The sequence below is a fragment of the Budorcas taxicolor genome, chromosome 14 (assembly GCF_023091745.1).
Source record: "Budorcas taxicolor isolate Tak-1 chromosome 14, Takin1.1, whole genome shotgun sequence".
In the NCBI taxonomy this organism is placed as follows: Eukaryota; Metazoa; Chordata; class Mammalia; order Artiodactyla; family Bovidae; genus Budorcas; species Budorcas taxicolor.
In genome coordinates, this window is record NC_068923.1 from 21,184,141 (window position 1) to 21,204,360 (window position 20,220).

Consider the following 20,220-nt stretch of genomic DNA (forward strand, 5'->3'; position numbering starts at 1 on the left):
ATGGGCTTCCCTCATAGCTCAGTTAGTAAAGAATCTCCCTGCAGTGCAGGAGAACCGGATTTGATTCCTGGGTCAGGAAGATCCCCTGGAGAAGGAAATGGCAACCTACTCCAGTATTCTTGCCTGGAGAATCCCATGGACAGAGGAGCCTGGCGGGCCACAGTCCATGGAGTCACAAGAGTCAGACACGACTTAGAGACTAAACCACCGCCACCGCCATTGTTTGTATACTTGTTTGTTAGTTTGATGTCTGTTTCTCTTTCTGAATTAGGAAATTTGAATGTCCTTTTCTCTCTTCCCTAGGTCTGGAGCACAGCGTGGTACACCTGAGATGCTTAATAAATATGTGTGGAATTAAAGAACACACAAAGGCAGAAAACCATGAAAAGATCCAGCAGGCCCACTGAACAGACATGACTTCAGTGTACCTGGGCCTGTGGAGAGTGCTGTGTGCAGAAGAGGGCAAAAACTGTAGGATACCTGGGGTTAGGTTATGATTTAATGTCTTTTAAGCCAAGATAAGGAGACTGGACATCACTTCGGAGGGAATAAGTAGCTGGGAGTAATTTGACCTGATGTGACTCCATTGGAAAGGTCTGTCCAGAAAATAAAAAGAGCACTGTTACATATCTCCATGGAGAGGTTATCGTTTGTGAGTTAGTGGAGGCCTCTGAATGGGTTTCCCTTGTGGCTTAGCTGGTAAAGAATCCACCTGCAATGCGGGAGACCTGGGTTCGAGCTCTGAGTTGGGAAGATCCCCTGGAGAAGGGAAAGGCTACCCACTCCAGTGTTCTGGCCTGGAGAATGCCATGGACTGTATAGTCCATGGGGTCAAAAAGAGTCAGACACGACTGAGCAGCTTTCACTTTCACTGAATGTGGGAAAGTGGGGCTGCCGTCATCTTCCTGGAGGAGACTGGTTCCTCCTTGGTGTTTTCTAGCACTGATAGCCCATTCAGCTGCCTTAGTCAGGTTAGAAGTCAAATCTTTTCCAGAGGAACTTGAGAGCAGTTCCTAAGTCACACCCCCTATGAAATTTGACCCAAAATGTAGACATGAGGAGACGGGTTTGAACATCATTCAGGGTCCACACTTATCCAGACAGATAGACCAGATCCTGTCCTGTGAATGTGGGCAGGAGAGAATCGAAGCCTTGCGATGGCCTCCATTGGCTCTGACCATTTGCAAACTTCAGGCAAACAAGACAGGGGAGGCTTCTGAGCAAATAGAAGGCTGCGCGGGCAGCCCTGCTGGTCAGCTGTGTCTGTGTGCACCTGCCTGCATTCTATCCCCAGACCCTCTGCCTTCTGAAGGCTCAGCCTCCCTAGCTCAGAGCTCTGGGGACCAGGACAGGTGGGGTCTTGGAGCCACCTTTCTCCCCCGATCTAGTAACTGGATTCCTAAGGTAATCCTCTGAGCCTGGGGACCCTGCAGTCCCAGTCAGGAGTCTTCCTCACTGAGCTCTGCCAGGTGCCTGCCAGGCCCAGCCCACAGTCTGCTTGGCCAGTGTTCTGATCTTTAGCCTACCTGCTCTTTGCCTTAAGACCCGCATGCACCCATCTCCCCCTAAAAACCTTTAGCAGCCAGGAAAGGAGCCCTTGCCACAAGGCCTCTCAGGGACTCTTGCATCTTGCTTTCTCCATATCCCCATCCTGCCCTGTTTCAGACCTGTGAGAAGGTGGCACCAGCCTGGGTGGAGGGGGTGGGGACGGAGAGCAAGATGGAGGTCAAGAAGGATGAATAATGAGGGAGCAGTAGCCCAGGGATGGGAACAATGATAGAAGCTACTGACATCACCTCCTGTCTCTGCACAGAGTCAGCTGTGCCCTCATGGCCCCAAGGAAGGCCAAGGGTCAATGTCAACATTTTAAACAAACAGAGATGGGTAGAGAGGAGGCTGAGAGGGCTGAGTGACTTGCTGAAGTCAGCTGCTGAGTCAGGACACCACTTCCTGCCTGTTAACCCCTAGACCAGCATGTTTTCCTGTCCATTCTGCTGACCCCTCTCTGAGGGTCTGGTAAGCTCCTTTTTCCCCCCCCCCCATTCTATGCATTTTAGAGTTGAAAACCTAGCTTTAAAACCTAGCTCTGGGCACTTCCCTTGAGGTCCAACGGACAAGACTCCACACTTCCAATTAAGGGGAGGAGTTTGATCCCTGGTCCAAGATCTAAGATTTTCCATGCTGCGCGGCCAAATGGAGGCCAATATTCTCCTCTCTACCAGACAAAGGCACATGGCTCTAGAGAGGAAGATGAAGGCAGAAGCATATTTTCTAGGGCTTTTCTGAGAAGGCAGAAGCCTTCACAGCAGGAATTCCCTCTTTTTCCTCCGAGTCAAGACTAAGAAGAGAGAAGAAAGGCTTTCATATCAATGCCTTTCTCAGAATCACTTTGTCTTACTGTTTTCCCACCTATAAAGTAGGAATAATAAGAGTTAGTACTGTTGTGAGTATAGTATATAAAGCACACAGTAAACCCTGAAACAGCATTAACTGTCTTTATCGCTGCTACAAGGCTTCCCTGGTGGCTTGGTCGGTAAAGAATCTGCCTGCAATGCAGGAGACCAGGTTTGATCCTTGGGTGGGGAAGATCCCTTGGAGAAGGAAATGGCAACCCACTCTAGTGTTCTTGTCTGGGAAATCCCATGGACAGAGGTGCCTGGTAAGCCACAGTCCGTGGGTTTGTGAAGAGATGGATACGACTAAGTGACTAACAAAAAAATCATGCTCACTACTGTAAACATAATTTATTTCAAGACTCATAATGACTGATTTGCAGCGGCCCCTCGAGTGGGGTTTTGAAGCCCCTTTGGGCTCAGCAGGAAACAGTGTCCAGCTGCATTCATGATGCAACATGGACTGGGGTGGTGGAGAGGTATGGCCCCATGGTACCTGCCAAAACTGCGAAGCCCTGTTTTCTCTTGCAAATGCAAGAATTGATATTAGAGATAGGTAATTATTTTCTAAATTCAAGTTCAAAATGGACGATGTGGAAATAAAACTTGCACTGCCTTTCCAGTTCCACTTTCTAAATTTGCTTTTGTTCCCCAAGCTCCGCCGTTAACAGTGACAACAGGAGTAAAATGGGAGTGGGAGGAACAAGTCTAGTAGATTCTGGAGTTTTGTCCAAAAAGAGGAGGAATTTCTTTCTTCGGATGCATGCTCCTTCTGGAAGCCGATTTTGACAGACTCTTCCAGAACCGCCAGAGACTGCTGTTCTACCTTGGAGGGCACCCTGGAAATTATTCATGCCTTCTTATCTCATGAACTTCCTAACAAATTGCTTATTTGCTCTGCAGTTTGAGAACATTTCATTTTGCTGCAGGGGTTCTTGTTTATCTCAGAAACATTGAGCAGCTCTGATGAGCCGGAACAGAACATGCCAATTCTACCGTGTTCATTGAGCACCCACTGGTGCTGGCGAGGGTGCTGGGCTCTTTGAAAACTCTCATCCCATTTAAGCCTCCTAAAACACCCTGGAGTGGATATTCTTCTCTCTTTTAAAGAAATTAAAGCTTGGAAAAGTTACAAAACTTACCCAAAGCCCTATAGCTGTAAATGGTGGCATCAGAAATAAAGCCTAGCTTCATCCATCTCCATCGACTGAACTATTCCATTCCGATCACAGGAACATTGATTTTTTTCTTTTTATTTGCTTTAATTTCTTTTAAAATTGGAGGATAATTGTTTTACAATGTTGTGTTGGTTTCTGTCCTACAACACCATGAATCAGCTGTGTGAAAAGTGAAAGTGTTAGCCATTCAGTCGTGTCTGACTCTTTGAGACTCCATGGACCATAGCCCGCCAGGCTCCTCTGTCCATGAGATTCTCCAGGCAAGAATACTGGTAAGCTATCCCCAGTATTCTTGCCAGGATCTTCTCCAGGGGATCTTGCCAGGATCGAACACTGGTTTCCTACATTGCAGACAGATTCTTTACCATCTGAGCAACCAGCGAAGCCCAAATATACATATATCCCCTCCCTCCAACCCCCCCCCCCCCACCTTTCTAGGTTGTTGCAGAGCACCAGGCTGAGTTCCCTGTGCTATACAGCAGCTTCTCACTAGCTTATTCTTTCTTTCTTTCTTTCCTTTTTAAAGAAAAGAATCAGGTAGGGGTGGTGGAGGGATGAGTCATTGAGAATCTAAGCTAGCCAGCCTTCAGTAGGCATTTGCATATATTATTTCCTTCCGTGTTCAGAACATTCTGTTTCTTCCACCTCCATGGATTCTGATCCCAGTGTTAGAAGTAAAGTGGCAGAGTCTAAAAAGAGGCCCTTGCATCAAGTGACAACAACTGAAAAGTGATGGAGTCAGGCTTCAGTCCAGGTCCCCTGGCTCCAAATAACCATGTTCTTTTCAATGCCTGACACTGCACAGCGGAAATTTCAAGCATTGTCTACAGGAAAACATGTCATTTTGGGTCTTAATTATTCCTAATATGTTTCTTTAGGGGGAGTAGACATTGCTATTTTGCCTCCCCAGGAATTTTTTTTTTAATCTGATAAGAGATTTTTAACTTCTCTTTAGGAAACTTCTCTGCTCTTGGGTTAAGGTCTGGTGAGACCATTAGTCAAGTTTTCCCATGCTCCCCTGTCCCAGGCATGGACATGTGACTCAAGTTCTGCAATTTGTCTCTCTTTCCCCAGAGTTTGAAATTTAAGTGGAGAGGCAAAAAAGATGAGAGACAGCTGGAGCTAAAACATCCTAATTGTAAAGTCCAGAGAGACTATCCCCATGGGAACACACGCTGGGATGAATACCAGTTGTTCCAACATAATAGTTAATAACACTCCCTTTCACTCTCAAAAGTGTCATGGTTGAAATGATGAATTATATAGCCACCCTAACTATCATCCCAGTTCCCACAGTCAGACATCTTCTGATGTCTGAACATCCCCTTCGATTAAATAAGCTGCCTCATAGATCTCCAATAAATTATTTTTGCATAAGCGAATCAAGTCTGCGTCTTGCTTGCAATAATAACGAAGACTTGAATTTTGTCTCTTGAAAGACTCACCAATATGACTGTGTGTGGAAAATGCCCTTAGTAATCACACGGCTAGGATTTTAACAAATAATAATCAGCCTCCTCTTCTAACAATATGCGTGCTTACTCAGCAGGCTTGTGGACAGAAGTCCACAGCAGCATGGACAAGAATCATTCTTGAAAGCATGGCTTCTCTTCACCTGGGTTGGCCCAACTTTTTCCATCACTCAGTGCAGAAGCAACAACCAACCCTGAGGCTTCTTACGGCACCATTCCTTGAAAGGATCAGCCAGCCTTGGTGAATGAAAATGAATTGCATTCATTTTGATGAGGCAGGAATTTGTCCTTACAGGAATTGATGCCTATTCTAGATCTGACTTTGCTTTACCCATCTCTGATGCTTACCTAGTCTTTGAATTTACCAGATACTTTGTGCACTGGTCTAGTGTCTCAAACTAATGAACAATTGCTACTGCAATGAGACAGTTCAGTGCAGGGAGGCCTTTGAGATTTACTGCTTTATAATGAACCTAATTGCCCCAAGGCAAGTACTACTATGCTGTGCTTAGTCACCTCACTTGTGCCCGACTCTTTGCACCCCATGGACTGTAGCCTGCCAGGCTCCTCTGTCCATGGGATTCTCCAGCAAAGAATCCTGGAGTGGGTTGCCATGCCCTCCTCCAGCGGATCTTCCCAGCCCAGGAATCAAACCCAGGTCTCTCACAAAGTGGGCAGATTCTTTACCATCTGAGCCACCAAGGTGGCCCACATATAAAGGGGCAGGGGTTTTATTGATAGCTCAACTTTGGCAGCACCATGGAGACAACATTTTGTAAGGATGGGAAGTCTCTTGTGTATGTGATATATGCTCTGAACCATATCTTTGGCACTACTTTTGTCATTAATAGTAAAATGAGGTAGGGACAACTAAAGGACCAATGTGGAAATAATACAGTTCATACTGTTCCCCATGAACAGTATGAAAAGGCAAAATGATAGGATGCTGAAAGAGGAACTCCCCAGGTCAGTAGGTGCCCAACACGCTACTGGAGATCAGTGGAGAAATAACTCCAGAAAGAATGAAGGGATGGAGCCAAAGCAAAAACAATACCCAGCTGTGGATGTGACTGGTGATAGAAGCAAGGTCCGATGCTATAAAGAGCAATATTGCATAGGAACCTGGAATGTCAGGTCCATGAATCAAGGCAAATTGGAAGTGGTCAAACAAGAGATGGCAAGGGTGAATGTTAACATTCTAGGAATCAGCAAACTAAAAAGGACTGAAATGGGTGAATTTAACTCAGATGACCATTATATCTACTACTGTGGGCAGGAATCCCTCAGAAGAAATGAAGTAGCCATCATGGTCAGCAAAAGAGTCTGAAATGCAGTACTTGGATGCAATCTCAAAAATGACAGAATGATCTCTGTTTGTTTCCAAGGCAAACCATTCAGTATCACAGTAATCCAAGTCTATGCCCCAACCAGTAATGCTGAAGAAGCTGGAGTTGAACAGTTCTATGAAGACCCACAAGACATTTTAGAACTAACACCCAAAAAAGATGTCCTTTTCATTACAGGGGACTGGAATGCAAAAGTAGGAAGTCAAGAAACACCTAGAGTAACAGGCAAATTTGGCCTTGGAGTACAGAATGAAGCAGGGCAAAGGGTAATATAGTTTTGCCAAGAGAATGCACTGGTCATAGCAAACACCCTCTTCCCACAACACAAGAGAAGACTCTACACGTGGACATCACCAGATGGTCAACACCGAAATCAGATTGATTATATTCTTTGCAGCCAAAGATGTGGAAGCTCTATACAGTCAGCAAAAACAAGACTGGGAGCTGACTGTGGCTCAGATCATGAACTCCTTATTGCCAAATTCAGACTTAGATTGAAGAAAGTAGGGAAAATCTCTAGACCATTCAGGTATGACCTAAATCAAATCCCTTATGATTATACAGTGGAAGTGAGAAATAGATTTAAGGGACTAGATCTATTAGATAGGGTGCCTGATGAACTATGGACTGAGGTTCATGACATTGTACAGGAGACAGGGATTAAGAACATCCCCATGGAAAAGAAATGCAAAAAAGCAAAATGGCTGTCTGGGGAGGCCTTACAAATAGCTGTGAAAAGAAGAGAGGCGAAAAACAAAGGAGGAAAGGAAAGATATAAGCATCTGAATGCAGAGTTCCAAAGAATAGCAAGGAGAGATAAGAAAGCCTTCCTCAGCGATCAATGCAAAGAAATAGAGGAAAAGAACAGAATGGGAAAGACTAGAGATCTCTTCAAGAAAATTAGAGATACCAAGGGAACATTTCATGCAAAGGTGGGCTCAATAAAGGACAGAAATGGTATGGACCTAACAGAAGCAGAAGATATAAAGAAGAGGTGGCAAGAATACACAGAAGAACTGTACAAAAAAGATCTTCAGGACCCAGATAATCATGATAGTGTAATCACTCACCCAGAGAAAGACATCCTGGAGTGTGACGTCAAGTGGGCTTTAGGAAACATCACTACGAACAAAGCTAGTGGAAGTCATGGAAGCCCAGCTGACCTACTTCAAATCCTGAAAGATGATGCTGTGAAAGTGCTGCACTCAATATGCCAGCAAATTTGGAAAACTCAGCAGTGGTCACAGGACTGGAAAAATGTCAGTTTTCATTCCAATCCCAAAGAAAGGCAATGCCAAAGAATGCTCAAACTACCGCACAATGGCACTCATCTCACATACTAGCAAAGTAATGCTCAAAATTCTCCAAGCCAGACTTCAACAATACATGAACCGTGAACTTCCAGATGCTCAAGCTGGATTTAGAAAAGGCAGAGGAAGCAGAGATCAAATTGCCAGCATACACTGGATCATTGAAAAAGCAAAAGTGAAGTCGCTCAGTCGTGTCCAACTCTTTGCAACCCCATGGACTGTAGCCTACAATGCTCCTCCATCCGTGGGATTCTCCAGGCAAGAATACTGGAGTGGGTTGCCATTTCCTTCTCCAGGAGATCTTCCCAACCCAGGGATCGCACCTGGGTGTCCCACATTGCAGGCAGACACCTACCATCTGAGCCACCAGGGAAGCAAAAGAGTTCCAGAAAAACATCTATTTCCACTTTATTGACTATGCCAAAGCCTTTGACTGTGTGAATCACAACAAATTGTGGAAAATTCTGAAAGAAATGGGAATACCTGTGACCTGCCTCTTGAGAAATCTGTATGCAGGTCAGGAAGCCACAGATAGAACTGGACATGGAACAACAGACTGGTTCCACATAGGAAAAGGAGTACATCAAGGCTGTATATTGTCACCCTGCTTATTTAACTTATATGCAGAGTATATCATGAGAAATGCTGGGCTGGAGGAAGCACAAGCTGGAATCAAGATTGCTGGGAGAAATATCGATAACTTCAGATATGCAGATGATACCACCCTTATGGCAGAAAGCTAAGAGGATCTAAAAAGCCTCTTGATAAAAGTGAAAGAGGAGAGTGAAAAAGTTGGCTTAAAGCTCAACATTCAGAAAACTAAGATCGCGGCATCCGGTCCTATCACTTCGTGGCAAATAGATGGGGAAACAGTGAGAGACTTTATTTTTGGGGGTCCAAAATCACTGGAGATGGTGACTGCAGCCATGAAATTAAGAGATGCTTAGTCCTTGAAAGGAAAGTTATGACCAACCTAGACAGCATATGTCCATCTAGTCAAGCAGAGGTCCATCTAGTCAAGGCTATGTTTTTTCCAGTGGTCATGTATGAATGTGAGAGTTGGACTGTAAAGAAAGCTGAGTGCTAAAGAATTGATGCTTTTGAACTGTGGTGTTGGAGAAGACTCTTGAGAGTCCCTTGGACTGCAAGGAGATCAAACTAGTCCATCCTAAAGGAGATCAGTCCTGGGTGTTCATTGGAAGGACTGATGTTGAAGCTGAAACTCCATTACTTTGGCTACCTGATGTGGAGAACTGACTCATTTGAAAAGACCCTGATGTTGGGAAAGATTAAAGGCAGGAGAAGAAGGTGTTGACAGAGGATGAGATGGTTGGATGGCATCATTGACTCAATGGACATGAGTTTGAGTAAACTCCAAGAGTTGGTGATGGACAGGGAGGCCTGGCGTGCTGCAGTCCGTGGGGTCACAAAGAGTTGGATACGACCAAGCGACTAAACTGAACTGAAAGAAAACCCCAAAGAATGGAGGAATATATATTTGACCCTCAAACAACTCAGCAGTTAGTGCTGCCAACCTCTTGCACAGTGACAATCCCTGTGTAACTACAGTGTTCCATCCATATCCATGGCTCTGTATCTGTGCCTATAGCCAATGTATATACAACATATAGCCAATATATACAATGGATATAGTACTATACCATATAGTCCTACAGTACTACTACAGATCATGCAGTACTGTAACACATATTCATTAAGAAAAATCTGCATGTAAGTAGCCTCCCACAGTTCAAATCCATGTTCAATAGTCAGCTGTTTCACGTCCAAGGTTTGAAAGAATTAACACCATTAATCTAATGTTGCATTACAGATAGTTGATCTATGGATTTCATGCTATTCCAGTAAGAATTCCAAAAATGCTTAATGGAAATTTCAAGCTGATTCTCTCATTTACGTGGAAATACAAAGAGACAAAAAAATAGGCAAGGTGGTCTTAAAAAAGAAGAACAAAGTTGAAGGATTTATGCTACCCAATATAAATGCTTCTTATAAAGCTACATTAATTAAGACAGTGTGGCCTTGGGGCAAGGGCAGACAAATATATCAGTGGGCCTGAAGAGAGTCCAGAAATAGACCCAGTCAAATAGGGACACTTCATTTATGACACAGGCGACACTGCAGAGGAGTGACTAATGGACACTCTTCAATAAATAGCTGCATCCACTGAAGTTCACACGGGGAAAAAAAAAACGATTCTGACCCCTATTTTGCCTCCCAAAGAAAAATCAATTCTATGAGGTTTTTAGATCCAAATGTAAAAGCTTAAGAGAAAAGCTTCTAATTAACTGGAAAGGGATGATGGACCTAAATGTAAAAATGCAAAAGTATAAAACTTCTAGAGGAAACCATTGGAAAATATCTGTATCACCTTGGGTTTAGTGATGAGCTTTCAGATTCAATACCAAGCATTATTGTAAAATTGAAAAGTTAACTTTATCAGGAAAGAAAAATGGAAGCATTGGACTTAATTAAAATGGAAAAGGTTTGCTCTGTGAAAGACAATGTTGAGAGAATGAAAAGAGAAGCCGCAGAGTGGGAGAACATAATGAAAGTCACTTATCTGATAAAGTACTTCTATGCAGTACAGGGTGCAATTTATGCTCCAGAGCTCCCCCCAGGATCAGACTCTGGGTCCTGAGCCCACATTCTTGCTTAGCTTCTGTCTCTGACCTAGAGCTTTCCCCATACTTCTTACCTTACCTCCTTATTGGTTTCTCCTAAGAGCACCCCTTAACGAATTATTAATACTTGTCCAAGAATTCTTGTCTCTTGCTCCTAGGAAACTTAGCTATGACAGGTTTCAAACTGGAAGCCATCTCTGATGATTAATTTCATGTGTCAATTTGACTGGACTGAGAGATACCCAAGAAGCCTTACTTCTGGGTGGGTCTGTAGGGTGTCTCTGAACTATGTCAGCATTTGAACTGGTAGACTGAGTAGTCATGGTCCTCACCAGTGTGAGAGGGTCTCATTAGTCAGTTGAAGGCCTCAGTAGAACAAGAAAGATATCATGAGCACTCTGAGTTCTTGGGTGTTCAGACTTGCAGGGAGACTTACGCACCAGCTCCCTGATCCAATTCTTGGACTTTTGGGCTCAACTGGGGGCTTACTCCCTCCACTCCCCTGATTCTCAGGTCATCAGATTTGAACTGAATTACACCACTGGCTTGCTTTCTTGGTTCTTTCCAGGTTGCAGACAGCAGATTCTGGGACTTCTTGGTCTCCATAATCAGTTGAACTGATACCTATAAATAAATTTCCTCTTCCTATCTGTCTATCACTTATCTTTCTCTCCCTTTCCTATCAGTTTTGTTTTTGTTTTTCTTTTTTTCTGGAGAACCCTAATACACTCCTCAAATGTCCATTATAGAAAAATAGATCAATAAATCATGTTATGTATACGCATGCTCAGTCACTCAGTCGTGTCTGACTCTTTGCGACACTATGGACTGTAGCCTGCCAGGCTCCTCTGTCCAGGGGATTTTCCAGGCTATAATACTAGAGTGGGTGGCCATTTCCTCCTCCAGGGGATCTTCCTGACCCAGGGAATCTTCTCAATCCAGGGATCAAACCCACGTCTCTTGGATTAGCAAGCAGATTCTTTACCACTGAGCCATCTGGGAAGATCCTTATGCCCCTACAATGGGAAGCAAGAGACACTCATGGGAACGAGTGGACTGCTGCTACATGCAACCACATAGGTGAAACTCACACAGTTAGATGGTGCCTAATATTTTTATTGAATTGGGCAAAGTGTGTTTATATATTTAACCTGAGTTTCACCAGGATTTCCCTCACTGCAGCATGAAAAGAGATCACCAGTCAGGAATTTCAGTCTCTCCCGTGACCAGGATTTCCAGCCAGTTCTGAGGGAGCAGTGAGGGACAGAATGACCCAGATGTTGTAAGCCTGGGCCCTCAGTTGCTTTACTCGTTGTGGTTTTATCTTTCTGTTGCTTGGGATCCCATGGCTAAAACCTACCAATGGCTGATGAAGGAAGTCGTCCATCCCCGATATAACTGGCAGCTTCCACAAAGCTGTTAGGTGTCCTCTGCATCCCAGGAAAACCTGGTACCCCATTGCAGTGCTCTTAAAGCAGACTTGCTTCATGCTTCCAGGATCCCAAAGTCTTGGGGCACTAAACAACCCTCAGATCAGTCCAGAAGACATAGGGATTACCCGAAGGTCTGCTGACTGTCACACCCCCTCTCTAACTCAGGAGCGTTGTCATAGAACCAAACATGTGTGTTTACATTTGCTCTTACTTCAGGCCAAGCAGTTGCTCAATTATTCCTCAGGCCCATTGGTAAATAGATCCCACGAGGACCCTCTGCTCAGCCAGCCTTTCACCCTCTCATCTAATTTGGTTATAAGATGAGTGAATTCTCTCCAGACATTACTCCAAAGGAAACGATGGCCTGTGGTCATTTTTGAATCCCAGAATTCTTTGGTGGAGATACTTTCTTTTCTGTAGCCTCGAACATGTTCCAAAGTCAACGGTGATGTCAGTTCCCTGTGACCGGCTGAGATGAAGTCAGCCGCAGCCCGCCCTCAGATGTTCTTCCAAATTTCAACTTGTGAAAAGAAATTGCTTCTTTCTTACAAATATGTTTTCCCTGGCTTTATTATTTTTTTTAAACCCACATGCTTCATGCTGGAAATATGAAAAATACACGTTTTGTCAAGAAGAAATTTAAATCACCCCCAAAGCTTACAGTTAACTGCTGTTATCACATCCCTGGGGTTCTGACTTAGAGCGAACTGAAAAATACGCACATTTCTGGACAGGAAGTCAAGAGGAAATGTGAGTCTGGGCATGGGGTGATTAGTTTCTGCTCATTTCATGGTGATTTTCTGCTTTCCTTTCAATGCCTACTTGCTTAGGGGAAAATTTTTCCTTGACAGCTAAACCCACGTGCTCCCTTGTTCATCTCCAGCGGCAGAGTGAGAAGAATCTGCTTCCGTCTTTCCTGTGGTAGTTTTCTAGAGTTTGAATGGGTTCATTCAGGTCTGTGCGAAGGAAGAGGTGAATGTTTACGGCTCGGTTCACCACATTTACTTTGCAGGAGTTCTGTGAGCTTGAAGGATGGTATAGGTGAAGGTGACATATTCTGGGAAGTTATTAACTATTAGATATGATCATCAACATGTGCATTGCATCATCATTATCCCAGTGACTGGAGTCACTCATGTGTGTGTTCTTTGTCCTCATGCAAGATTCATTACAAGTAAATGTTAACATCAGGTAAGAAGAACGGATAAAATCTCAACAAGAGAGACTAGAGGAAAGGGCAGAGATCTCAGCCAAAGAGGCTGAGTCAGTATGCATACTGATGAGTTTGGGAATAAAGAGAAGGAGAAGGGAAGAGCTAGATGGCCTGGGAGCTTAAAGGAGATTTGGGGAATGGGAGGAGGGGTGGCATGAGAGAGAGTCTGGAGCAGGTGCAAAATCTGAGTGCACAGGGGTTCAAGGAAGATTTAGGAATGGCTGGTGGGAATTACACATTGGGTCCTGGTCAAAGATCCTCACTGGTGCTGAAGCTGAAGCTCCAATACTTTGGCCCCCTGATGTGAAGAGCCAACTCACTGGAAAAGACCCTGATACTGGTTGGGAAAGGCTGAGGGCAGGAGGTGAAGGGGGTGACAGAGGATGAGACAGTTAGATGGCATCAATGACTCAACGGACAAGAGTTTGAGAAAACTCCAGGTGATAGTGAAGGACAGGGAAGCCTGGTGTTCTGTAGTCCATGGCGTTGCAAAGAGTCGGACACTGCTTAGTGATTGAATAACAATGTTCCTCAAAAGAAATAAGAAAAGTTTGTCACTGCTTTCTTTTTAAGATTTTTTTTTAATGTGGACCATTTTTAGAATCTTTATAGAATTTGTTACAATATTGCTTCTGTTTTTTTTGTCTTTTTGTTGTTGTTTTCTGGCCACAGGCATGTGAAATCTTAGCTCCTTGACCAGGGATTGAACCTGCACCCCCTGAATTGGAAGGTGACGTCTTCTCCACTGGAGCACCAGGAAAGTCACTGCCACTGCTTTATGAAAATATTTCATGGCTGGACTGGGCTCCCTTCACTGTGACCACATATAGGAGCTGGACCATCAGGGACACAGATCGTACTCGGATGATAGCATAATTTACACACAATCTGTCCTTTCCACCAGGGTGCAAGATCCTGGAAAGTAAAATGTAACTTTGTCTGATGGATAATGTTTAGCGAAATGTCTGTCATAATGCAGGTGCTGGGCTAGTCTTTGCAGAATTGAATTAGAGTGGAGATGAAGGGGAGGAATGGTGACTTAGATTTATTTAGCACCCACAATATTCCAAGTACTTTATCCACAGACTTGAGAGAAGTTCAGAGAGATCAACGGCCTTGCCTAGGTTTATAATTTTTGAGCAAGGCAAGTGAAAATCGTTCAATGGTGTCCAATGCTTCGCGACCCCACGGAATTCTCCAGGTCAGAACACTGGAGTGGGTAGCCTCTCCCTTCTCCAGGGGATCTTCCCAACCCAGGGTTTGAACCCGGGTCTCCCGCATTGTAGGCGCATTCTTTACCACCTGAGCAATCAGGCCAGCACTCAAATTCAGGTCTTTGTGACTGAGGATCATTATTCCATGTGGACCAAAGGAAACTCCTCTGCTGAGCTAGAAGGAGGGGAGATGGAGTGCTGATACTACTACTACTACTAAGTCATTTCAGTCGTGTCCAACTCTGTGCGACCCCATAGACGGCAGCCCACCAGGCTCCGCCATCCCTGGGATTCTCCAGGCAAGAACACTGGAGTGGGTTGCCATTTCCTTCTCCAATGCGTGAAAGAGAAAAGTGAAAGGGAAGTCTCTCAGTCTTGTCCGACTCTTAGCGACCCCATGGACTGCAGCCTTCCAGGCTCCTCTGTCCATGGGATTTTCCAGGCAAGAGTACTGAAGTGGAGTGCTGATAAGTGAGTGCTGAAGGAGTGCTGATGAGCAAGCAGTAACTGTTTTTTTAGTTAAGTTCTGCTGTGTTCCAGGGTCTGCTGGAGTATATGACCCATCGTGGGCTCTACATGGACATCTAGCCCATGAATCCCTTAATGAGTAAATAAATGAAATAAAGGTGACCGGAGACCAAGGAGAGAATCCAAGAATAGGAAGGAAGAGAAAAGACAGCACAGGGAAAGAAGCTTATGACAGTGAGGGAACCGGAAAAGATAAGAATAGGTACTGAGAACAGAGGACCCAGAGAGGGTCAGGACAGAAGCATGCACAAGACGGAGACGAGAAAGACGAAAGGGATGGGAACATTTAGAAATCATGTGGGAAAGCAGAGGGATCCAGGGTGAAGAGCTTGGGAAAGAAGAGGGGAGAGAGGGAAGCTGAGAAGAACCCTGAGCCACTGAGAGACAAGCAGTGAGGATAGAGGTGTCTTCTTGACCTGGGGAATCATCTCAAACCCCTCTGGGCAGGCGTGGTGGGCAGTGTGCTAACATTGCAGGCAGGATCCAAATGTCTGTCTTGGTGGGAGAAGATGCTGGGGAAACGCACACACTAAATAAGGGTGAAGACACCACCAATGTAGACGTAATGATTTTCCAGGAACAATCAACGCAGAGACATCTATCTGCCCCCTAATACATTGCCTGAGTGTTCTCTCCACCTCCCTCTGCCCTCACACTGCTGGACTTTCAAATCCCAGGTCCAGGGTCTCCCCCTCCATGCCCCCAACCCCCGCTGTGATGTCTTTTGCTGCATAAAATGATCCCATTTGCTCTCAACAGCTGGGAGAGCAGAGCGTGTGATGCATGTCAACAGGGAGTTGGGGGGCATCCCTCAGCTGGAAGGATGGAGGACAGGTGTGCGAGTATCCGTGGAAAGTGCCCTCTAAGAAGTAGGGACGAAGGTTCCAGAAAGGCTGAGCTCCTGCTGAAGACGTGGTGAGCAGCTGAGTGGTGAAGACTGGCAATGACAGGGCTGCACACATCACTACACATATCTAAGCCAGCACCCTGATGTCTAACAGGAGGGCTGCCCTCCTACAGGCAGCAACGCTGGGTAGCTTGGCATCATGGGCAGGGGGACCCATAACAACAAGCCCAGCACAGGCTTTCAGAGCTGCCTGGGGAGGTTCCTCACGCAGGACCTCCAAAGAGGTCCGCAAGACCTGGGCTGTGCCAGCGGACCATCCTGCACTTGTTCGTCCAATTCACACCTTGAAGCACAGCCTCCTTCTTCCAGCCTCTCATTCATTCTTTCATTCATTCATCAAGGGTTGTGTGAGGACTTGCTGTGTCCAGCAGCAGTAAAAGACACGGGAATCCAGAGGTCCACACAAAAGGCTATTTATTCTATGGTAGTAAAGGCTGAAGAGACAAAAATTGCAATTATGATACATTATTTTATTTTATGTTGTATTATATTGTGTCAAATTATGTTGTATTACATTCCATTATTTATTTGTCAAATGTTATGCCAGGTGTTCATCTAAACATCAGGGATGCCACAGTGAACAAAACACAGTTCTCAACTTCATGGACCTTTTATTCTAGTGGGGAAAACAACAATAAAAATACCATGTTAAGTATGACAACTATATGATATCTATACGACTAGCAGCTCTTTAACCTTTTTCACCTGTTATATAAATTTTGATATTAATAAACTTTGCCTGCATGTCTCCGTCCTGAGATTTCTAGATGTGGCAGAATCAAGCAGCATTGCTTTTGGGACGGCTCAAAAGCCCTCTCTCAAGTCTGGAATACATTTTCTCTCTTTTGGTGAGAGGTATGCCAGGGGAAAGAAATAATCATTGCATTCTGAGTCAGATGGAGACTGTATATCTTATTAATAACCGAGACGAATTGTGTACACCCCCGAAGCTGGATTGATAACGATGCGTCGAACTTTGTTACCAAAACCTCAGAAAGCTGATGTGAATCACGGGGAGCTATTTTGCACAAGACTTGTCACCTTGATTTGAACGGGAAACGAATTACTAAATATAAAATGCTGTTTTGCTGTGATTCATGGCTCTTTCAAGCTGACAGACATCGTAAAAGGATATAATCTTTTCCCTCTTTCTAAAAAATGAAGTCAAGGGATCTGCTTCTCCATTTCTTATCAACCTGAAGAGGGATCAGAGAGAACACCTACAAGCCAACCACAAGGAATAGGTTTGTCTTTTCTACTTTCTGACAATGTTCATACGGAGGGGAAAGACTGTAATCTGTGTGCTCCACTTCTAGGAGATGATAGCTCCAAAATATAATTATCTTTACAGTAGGATGATGCAACTGGGTTTTTTTCCTCCCCACAAGATGGACTCATGATTATACTTGAAAATAAGAACATATTGCAACCCCTCCTTGTCCTCAAATACCTCTCATATGTAACTGTAGCCTTTACAGATGACTTTGTTCATTTAAGCTTTTGTGATTAAATTTATGCAAATGTCATGGCATTCCCTGAGGTCTCTTAGGATGAAAAATACAGAGCCATGAGTGGTAAAGCTCAAAAGGTATTCACTAGTTAGAAAACCAGAAGCTAAAGCTTAGATCTTAGTCTGCATGTTCTCTGCAGTGAATGGAATGCATAAGCATCTTATTATGACTCAGAAACGTGTACATCCTGAAGAGTTCCTAGTGACAGAAGATCTGTGACTAAATACTTACGCACAGTGGATTTGATACTGCCCAGGGCAGTGGCTGCCAGCCCAGGTCCATGGTAGACAAACCCTTGTTAGAATTCTGGCTCTGTAACTTACTTATGCATGCCCTTGGGCATTCAACTATTTCAAGCCTCTGGTGGCATGTGTGTGTCTGTGTGTGCATGTGTGTTTCATTTGAAAGCAAACATAAAATATTTGCCCCACAGAGTAATTTAAGTATTGAATGAGATCATTAATATCATTTAATACATGGCAGTACATAATATTTGTCATGGAACAGGAAAAAGTGATCAAATTTACATTATTGTTGCTCATACAAGATGCAAATTATTTTAAGTAAAATGCTGTTTAACTGGGCTTCCCCTGTGGCTCAGTTGGTAAAGAATCCGCCTGCAATGCGGAAGACCTGGGTTCGATCCCTGGGTTGGGAAGATCCCCTGGAGAAGGAAACGGCTATCCATTCCAATATTCTGGCCTGGAGAACTCCATGAACTGTATAGTCCATGGGGTCACAAACAGTCAGACACGACTGAGCGAATTTCACCAATCCAAGTTGGTAGATGCTAAAATAAAATCTCTAGTGATGTCAAACTTTCACTCATGACTTTGCCTCTTCAGCTCAATTGTACATGTTTTCTTAACAACAAGTTCTCCCACCGTGAGAATTTCAGGAACACAACCTACGTGAGCATGGGTGGTAGAAAAGACCCTTAAGATCTCATGGTTTCCCAGTTATGTTTTTTGATCCCTATTCCCTCAGCTTTTGGGACCTCACTCTCTTGGCTAGATTTGTAGCTCTGGGACTGTTTCTCCTCAGTCTCTCTGCACTCAGCTTCTCTGCATATCCGCTCAAGGTTGATGAGTCATAGGATGCTATTCTTGGACTTCTTATGCCTGCATGCATACTAAGTCACTTCAGTTATGTCCGACTCTTTGCGACCCCATGAACTGTAGCCCACCAGGTTCCTCTGTCCATGGAATTCTCCAGGCAAGAATACTGGAGTGGGTTGCTGTGCCCTCCTCCAGGGGATCTTCCCAACCCAGGGATTGAACCCATGTCTCTTACATCTCCTGCATTGGCATGCAGGTTCTTTACCACTAGCACCACTTGGGAAGCCTCTTCTTATCTCTCTCCTCTCCAAAGGATGGGACTCCTTTCTGTCTTTATTTACCACTGGCATGCCAGTGAATGCTGAGTCTAAAGCTCCTGTCTGACTTCAGTCCCTTGCATATCGACTTTCCTGTTGGGTTTCTCAGACTAAAAGCATTCCCATTAGCGTCTCACACTCTGTATACTGCCCACAGGACTCTTCGTTCTTACCCTCAGCATTTCTTCCACTGTCCATTGTCTCCTAATGCAGGTAATAGAAGCCACACAGGTCAGAAGTCAGGGAGTTATCTTTATCTGTCCTTCTCCTTCACCTGTCATATCCAGTCAAAAAGGCCCATTAATCTTGCCTTCTGAATAGTCAATTTATCCATCCTTATGATGGGATATGATAGGAAAGAAAATGAGTGCATTGCATGCAGTCAGGCTAAGTGTTGTGTGATATATTTACACAGTTGTATGTATTTTTTATTGTGTTTGCCTATGTACATGCATATTGGGGCATGATGTCAAATGTATCTTTTACTGTAAGTCGTGGGACAGGATAGTTTAAAAAGCACTGTCTTGAACCCTTCTTTATCAAACTCATTGAAGCCCAACTGACTAGTACTATCTACAACTCTCTGTTTTTTCTCTTCCTATGAAGCCCCTTAAAATAATGAAATAAAGTAAAATAAAATAAATAGAAGTAAAATAAAATGAGATGACTCCATGTCATGTTTCCCCATAAGACCACTTCAGCTGCATTGTCCTTGGGAACACAGAGATCAACTTGTGTTCACAGCCCCCTCCCCAAGGTTTGGAGTAATCCATCCCCAAAGAATCACTTCCCAGGTAACTCAGTGGTAAAGAATCTGCCTGCCAGTGCAGGAGATGCTGGTTTGATCCCTGGGTTGGGAAGATTCCCTAGAGGAGGAAATGGCAACCCTCTCCAATATTCTTGCCTGAAAAATTCCATGGACAGAGCAGCCTGACAGGCCTGCTTACAAAGAGTCGGTCATGACTGAGCGACCGAGCACACACATCCCCCTGAACAAAACCGTGCGCATTCTGGAGATGACTGTTTCAGAAAGACAGGGGTCCTTCCCTTCAGAGAGATTTCTAGTAAAGGACAGTGATATAGTAAAGCTCACCTGGTCGACTCTGGGAGAATCAGAGAGCCCATTTCCCATGGGTGATTCCTGTACATTGAGTTATTAGAGAATTTGATGAAAGAATTTGCTTTTCCTTTACTCCCGTCCTAATACACTCCACAGCTCCACTTATCCACTCAAACACATCCATGTTCAATTTTATTCTTGCTCTTTCAGCATTTTATTTTTCTTCTAGGTCAATGGGTTTTTTTTAAAAAAGCATTTTCAGTAGCAGAATGCTTTTTTTCAAAAAAAATCTTTACTAATACTTAAACCTATAAAATGGATGAAAGCAATAAATGGGTTCCTAAAGCATTTAAATATTCATTGTTTGATGGGAGAAAATAACTATAGTACTTGTTTTTTGTTGAGAACCCCTGCAACCTATCTTCAGAGCCCAGCTTGAAAAATTAGTCCTTGATGAACACTGGGGAGGTAGATATTGTCCATTCCTGAATGGTTCTGAAGGCTGAATAGGTTTATGTACGAGCAACATTTTCACTGTAAGCTGCACACCCTTATACTATTATTATTAGTTGTACTGCTTTCTCTAGCTGAACAACCTTGGGCAAATCATTCAGCCTTAGGAGGCCAAGGGGCTCTAT